The sequence below is a fragment of the Drosophila yakuba genome, chromosome X, assembly GCF_016746365.2.
Source record: "Drosophila yakuba strain Tai18E2 chromosome X, Prin_Dyak_Tai18E2_2.1, whole genome shotgun sequence".
In the NCBI taxonomy this organism is placed as follows: domain Eukaryota; kingdom Metazoa; phylum Arthropoda; class Insecta; order Diptera; family Drosophilidae; genus Drosophila; species Drosophila yakuba.
The window spans coordinates 6,247,773-6,255,390 of NC_052526.2; positions in this window are offsets into that span (position 1 = coordinate 6,247,773).

The window sequence follows — 7,618 nt, forward strand, 5'->3', positions numbered from 1 at the left end:
TGAAGAAGTGTGGAGAGAGCGGAGAAAACTCGAGGAACGCGGGGAAATGTTCAGTTCACAGTTCTTGTAAAACAAACACACGTAAATACAACAATGCGCCAACAATATCGAGTGTGGAATACGAGTACGAGTACGAGGAGAACTCATTGAATTTGTCGCTCCCATCATCATTTAAGGGTGGCAATAATTACATCAATCTTTTTACCATTTCAATTTGAAAACAAATCGAGCCACTCGAGACCAAAAACAACAACAAGAACATCAAGAACAACAAGAACACTGCTCGACCTCCCAGGGGAAAATGGAAAAAAAAGAAAAAAGCGAACAGCGAAAAGAAAAGCCAACTGAAGCGAACGGAACGAGGAAAGAAATGGGGCGTGGAGTGCAGGAAGGTCCCGTGGAATAAATACACATTTAAGATTAAGATTTGTCGGATTCCCGGAACAATGACCCATGCACTCGGAATCTAGATCACCAAATTTGCATGCGCATGTCCCCAAAAAAATAAAAAACCGGGGTTATTCATAAGCCCCATGCCTTTGACCCCTGCCCAAAAAGGGGAGGAAGTTACTCCCAAATAGCTGCCATCAATGATTCAATTAACGCGCCAAGGAATCGAACACAAATGCATTGCAAAACGTGGCATCTATTTCAAGTTCATCGACTTCTGGGCTCCAAGTCATGTAATTGCTTCGCCAAGATACTAAAATAATGGAAATATTTCGAAAAATCAGCTACGAATGTACTTTGTGTGTGCACACACATACGCAACCCCATAGAGTGAGAGGATTCAACAGGATTCCATAAAAGCGAGCTGTTTTGTGTTTTGCATGGCAAATGTTGAAGGGTGTTTCCACAATCGACAATCCCCGAGGGACTTGTGCTTCAGAAATGGGCTTTAGAACTGGTTATAATTTGGTTTAATGAACGTATTAAGAAATTAGAAGCGGTTAGGCGCTACAATCAAGGATCCCTGGAGAGTATTTGGCAACTTTTGTGCTGTCCAGTAAGCCTGGTCGATTGAAAACCGAGTATCAGTTGGCTATCATCAACTACTAACTGCATACAAAGTGCATTTAATTGGGGGCTCCATTTATCCATTTATACAAATCCTAATCGCATTTCCGGGATCGAAATCGATTCGAAATTGTTTATCGATGACACAAATGGTGGCCTAATCAAATCAATTTGCCGCCTAACCCATATTCCCATATTCGGGCATTCGGAATCTACCATCTAGCATCTACCATATAGCATCTAGCATCATCTCCTAGCGCGCCTAAGGGAGTTTTCCTGTTTTTCCTCCACTTTTCCGCTGCCTCACACACACACACACACACACGCGCACACACATGCATGCACACGAGTATGTGCGAGTTTTCTGACGACAATGCCCCTCGAAGGTAATGGAAACGACGCGACGGGAGACGTCAACAGAAACGATGACGTCCACCGCCACCGCCACTCCGCCCGTCAGTCAAAATGGGAAAATCCGGGCACAGAGGGTGGGAAAACATGGCCGAGGAGGAAGACTCCTTATGCAGTCAGTCACAAACAACAGCCACCGAAACCTCATCATAATCATCATCGTCGTTGCCCTGAAAAATACAAAAAATACAAAAAAAGAAAGAACAAGTCGGAGTGGAGAGGAAAGAAGTGCGGATAGAAGCTGTTCGGTATTTGGGCACCTGGACCTCTGGAGATTACCATGTATGAGGCCCAAGATAAATACAATTTGCCGAGTGACTTCCGAGCCCGGCCACGTGTCCAAAGTTTGCTCTACTCTCATGTCAACCACCCACACAAATTATTCCAAATTTCAAACAGTTCAAACATTTCAACAATTCAACAAAAACCACCCCAAGTTACTCAAAAAATTGGGAGACAATGTTCAATTTATTCAAACTGCTTCTCGAATATGTATATGTATGTATGTAGATGCGGACTGCTTAATAGTAAACAAAAAAGATTGCGAAATAATAATACAATTATTCTGCCCGAATTAATTATTCATTGTTATTACGGCTAAGTAACTTATGCACCCCTGCAACAAGGCTTTCACCCGTAATGATTAAGCTGTTAACCATATTTGGGTGCACATGATCTATAAGATACACATGGGGTGGAAATTATTGTCGCTAGATTTGTATCACCTTTCACCACCGTCAATCAATTGAAATTGTTAACTTTGCTTGCAGTTGGCCTTGCTTAATAATCACAAGCTTCATTTCATAGTTCCAATAGCTCTATTAGTTCCAATAATTCCAATAGCTCTAAAAGTTTAAGGCTAGAAAAAAGGGTGGAATCTGTTATGGAACCAAACTCAATTTGGCAGCATGGCGTCGCAAAAAGTTAACGCTTTGGCTACCAGCTACTATTAGATCAATTAAGGCTTTCCAACCAACAAGAGCATGGAGAACGTATGGATAGTATGGATAGTATGGATGCGATATGGATGCGATATGGAACATGGGGTATACGAGTATGTGTACCCGTACAACGGGACGCACTTAAACTAATTAAGCCCCCGTTTGCCGGGCAACCAGAAAGAGTGTGGCAGAGTGTAGAAGTACGGCGCGTAATGGTAGAGAAAAGCCCCGTAAACGATTTTGCGGGCTGCTGCATTAAAATCCATCAACGAAACGACAATGGGCGTATTGAACAGCGTCATCGCAATATCCCCCCCTCTCCCCTCTTCACGTTTCTTCACGTCGCCTGCTCAGCGGGGGTCGACTGCATTCGAAGCAGCAGGAAAAAGCCGTATGGGTCGCGTGGTATCGACTTGCAGATACCTTTGGTGCATACCCTATTGTAACTCGGCTATGACTGGAGCAACTTGGAAAACCGTTGGTATCCAGATAGATGTTAACAAATCAAATTGAATTTTACGGTTTCTGCGAACTAGTTTGTCATATTTCCCATGCCTCGTGATATACCCTCTTTTGTTTTGTATGGGTGCGGGGTAGCGAAGAGAGGGTTTGTTTGCCGACCAAGTGGATTTGTCCACGCCGCGTGGTGAACTTTTCCGGGATGGAGTGTCTGCCGGAGACGGGGATTCTGTTTGGTGGACGACTGCTTTTCGGTGGGTGGCGGATGTGATGGGAGGTGGATGTGGTCCAATTTGACTTGATGATGCGTTGGAGTGCGAAGAATCAACACATACTACACCGGCCGCTCCACCAGCTGCGACGCAATTAGTCTGGTCAAGGGCCCCCGAAAAAGATGGTACGCAATTTTCGGAAGGGAAATGGATGCAGCGGGGAAATGGATAAAGGACTCGAGAAAAACCAAAGTTTCAGAGATTTAGGAAGCTGCACATTCAAACACATACACACACATACACATCGCCCTGAGGTTTTGTGATTTCATGGGAAAAAGAGGGCAGGCGATATAAAAAACCACCGAGTTAAGACGTTTCTTGATTTCCAATTAACAAATCACACAGGGAAAATGATTTCATCAACGGCGATTGAAATCAAAAAGCGTTTTTCACATTAATTGCTTTTCGAGAAGCGAAGAAGGGAAGAGAGAGGGCGGGGGTGAAGGCAAACAGCGGGAGAACAGAGCAACCCCCCAATGACATTTCTCTGTTTTTTCTTGCCTGTGTAGCACTGTAGCACAACAGCAGCTGTATTCATTTTGAACAGCTGATGGGCATACCAAATTTATGATGACGTCGAGCAAACACTCAAATCTCGCAGACGAAGAGCGCAATCTTTCGACAAAGAGAGGCAACGCGCTCTCTTTCATCGCTCACCGTCTCTCTCTCTCTCTGTTTGGCTTTGATTCGAGGGGATCGAACTTCCGGGTGAGCGGGACAGAGCGATTTGGGGGGAGACGCTACACGATCACGATCTTGACAACTAACAGTTGTTCTCGTTCTCGACGGCCTCCCCTTTTCTTTTCGTTTCTTTACTTTTCTCTGCTCTGCTCTGCGTCTCTTCTCTTGTGTTTTTGTGCCCCCCGCTTTGTCATGTTGCGTTTTTGTCTTGCACTGATAACAGCTGACAATTGGGTGTGTGTGCGTGTGCGCGTGTCTACAGTTGCGGCCAAGAAAACATGCATTTTAAATCGCCGTAAATCACTTTGGTCTCGACTGGAGATGATTTGTGGACTTCAGCTTATTCATTTCACCTTTATTGTTAATCAGTTGTGTACTTAAGCTTGCCAGTTTAACGATATTCATACATATATTTTGTTTTTTTTGAGTGATATATGTATCTCTGCCGCCACTGCATCTGTGTGTAAGGCTACCTGTGATCCCGATTGTGATTGACTCGATAAACAGCTGCGCACATGTGAGATGCAGGACGACGAGGGAGCAAGGAGCAGAGAGCAGGGAGGGGAAAAGCAACAGCAGGCGAGAGGTCAATGCCAACGGAGCCCGGAGATCTTCCCTTTCCCAGAATGACAGTCCCTTAACCATTAATGAATATATATTCATATGTATACATATGTATGCATACATACACGTGCTAACCCATTCCATACATAGTACATATGTATGTACATACAAGCAAACGCGAATTCTTCAGGAAAGCAGTTTGGCATTAGGCCAAAAGGTTAGGATGCTATCTCTGGCAATATGGGGTAATTTAATTTCTTATCTATGCAGTTTGGCAAACACTTTCCTCAATGGATTCCCAGAAGTAAAAGTGCATCTACCATATAGCTATGTATATACATGTATGTATGTACGCTTGCTTATACGTTCGATAAACAGCATGACTAACAACTTACATACATTTGCGTACATAAATTGACTCCCAAAGGCATTCAAAGGGAAATTGAAATTGAAAACAAGAAAACAAGTTATCGTTGACTTACCAACCTAAAACTCGAGCATATCGTCATTAAACGATTTTGCCACTTCCTGAACAACAAACCCCCTGATAGAGACGGATGAAAAGGAAACCCTCTTTCGGCATAATCCCTGCTTAATTGCTGCCCGCTTTTGAGACGTGGCCAGTGACAACCCTGCCAAAAGCAACAAACCGACACGCAAAAACGCACTGTGTGCGCTACACTGCGAGAAATGTGTCGCCCCAACTGCTGCTACTCCGCAGTTCCACTGCAGGTTTGGTAGCTTGGGCTACTACTACTGCGTACATACATATGTATGTATGTTAGTATGTTTGTATGACATATTTTTTCGGCGTGTAGTTACCCTTACCATTCAGGACACCCTGGCCCCTGTTTTGTTTGCAGCGCCTAGTGCCTTTGCCTTTGCCTTTGCCGTTGCTGTTGCCTTTGCCTTTGGCCCTTTATTTTATTGCCTCTCGTCGTGGCTGCCAAACACGGATACACACAGCGGATAGAAGGCGTGCGAGGGAGACGGCTAGAGCCGTGCAGAAAGAGATAGCGCGAACCGGGCAACGGGCACCGGGCGTAGAGATACAGAAAACGTTGATTATTAATTATGAGACGCTCTATGGCCGATAACTGCGGTAGGCTAGTTCGCCAGTCACCAGTCACCAGTTGGCGAAAATCTCAAAAAAGTGTGCCTGCAAACTGGTTACAAATGGCTTTTCACCCGCTCCCCTGGCTCCAGCAGCTCGTTCACTTGCGCATTTTGAGCCACGATGGCCCATCAATGTCACTCTATGTGCACAGTTTAAAGAGTGTAGGACTCTACAGTTTGAACTTCGCCTTCTCGGGCTGCCAATGATGACTTCCATCTGCATTGAGAAGGGGCTCTCGTGGCTCCTGCGACACGTGAAACAGGGGGTAGGGGGAAGAGCACCTAGAGAACCCAAGATTCATTCGGCATTCGATTCAGCACTCATTCATCGGTATTTATTTGACGCCGCCAGTGGGCAGGAAGCCCTAGAAAGTTGAACTCTATTTTTTTTTGGAGGGTGGTGTTGGAAATGAGGGGCGGCGAGGGGCACGGGCGAGAAGAAGGGAGGTGACCAACCCCACCTGACCGTTTCTTGCGGATCTGCTGGATGTGGTAACTCAGCGCAAAATAACTCAATACCAAGCACAACAATTTCCAAAACGAAACGAGCGGGGAAACGAGCGTGCAAAATCCATTTAAGTTGTACAACTTCAGTTTTCCGTGGGGCAGACGGCCGCTAGGGCGGGCGGGGGGTTGTGACAAGGGCGGCAGTGAGAGCGAGAGGGAGATGGAGTGGGGAGAGGGGTAGGGGGCTGACCGTACTCATTGCACTTCTCCGGCAACGAGGAAACACACAAAACAAAGCCAAACAAACAAAAGCATAGACAGCAAACACAAAACGCCAGCAAAAACACAAAGGCAAAAAGACAAAAAAATATAAAGGCAAAAAGACAAAAAGACAGAAAGAGCAAAGACAGAGGAACGACGCCAAACTCAAGCAACATTTGATTGTCGGCCATGCACAGCAAACCAGTATAATTGCACAAACACACACAGACACACACACACCGTCGGAATCGCACACTGTTGGGCTCACACAGTCACAGACAGACACGCATACAAGTGCGGCCAGCGTTTTAGGTGTTTGTTGCAAATGCAGTGCCTTTGGGAGCCAAGTGTGTATGGCAGAATCTGGAATAGATCGCTGCCTAAGGACATTGGGCCAAAACACTGGCAGTCAGTCTATGGCAATAGCGACCAATCTTTCGGATATTTACTTTTGACTTTGGCCCAGGTTTTTGTTGTACATAGTACTAGTATGCATTATTAAGTCGAGCAATCCTGGCACATCCTTGCCAACCCATTGACTTTCTTGGCAGCTGGCTAATAGTGTGGCCCATGCTGTTGCTTTAGATTTTCGTACATATTCATATTCATATTTCGAGTGAAGGGCGCTGCGCTCTCTTTTTTTCGCCAGCTCAGTTTTTATTTTTTCCTTCTTGGACAGCCAAATTAACAAACAAAAAAGTAATAATCAAATGGGAAACCAACGAAAAAAAAACGACTCTTTTCGCTGGCTTTGTTTTATTTTGTTTTCGTGTCTGACCTCGTCGCTGTTATTGCTCTCTTTCGGAGCGGCTCTCTTAGAGTCACTCTTTCGAAGAGACAGCGAGTTGCCCTGTCGACTGCGACGTCGACGTCAGCGTCAGCGTAGTCATTGTTGCGCGGCCGTTTAACTTTGTGTGCCCGCGTGTGTGTGTGTGTATGTGTGAGGCCGCACGTGTGTGTGCGCATTGGTCTCATTTCAAGATAATCGCTCTTCTTCTTCGGCCTCTCTGCTCTCTCTTCCCATCTCCTCGCCCGCATTGTTGTTATTGTAAGCTAGCGGCTGGCTCTTTGTTGTTGTTGTTATAGTTTTTATATGTATGTTTTTTGCTCGGCTGCTTAATGTTATTAGTTTTGTTATTGGCTTTTATTGAAATTGTCTTTAACCCATTTTAAATGCGTGTGTCAACAGGTTTTGACCCCAATTGCAAAAAGTACACATTGGTAAGGTACATAAGAAGTGTGTTCTATAAGAACGTAAAAACAATGAACATGACACCTACATACATGTATGTACTTATCACACAACTGAAACACAAGCTACTACATACATATATAGATACAACATATACTATATTATGTATGTATGTACATACATACATACATATATATTACAAAACAACTTGAGGAGAAACCGAAACTGAAACCGAAAAATAGAAATTACTTTCCCAC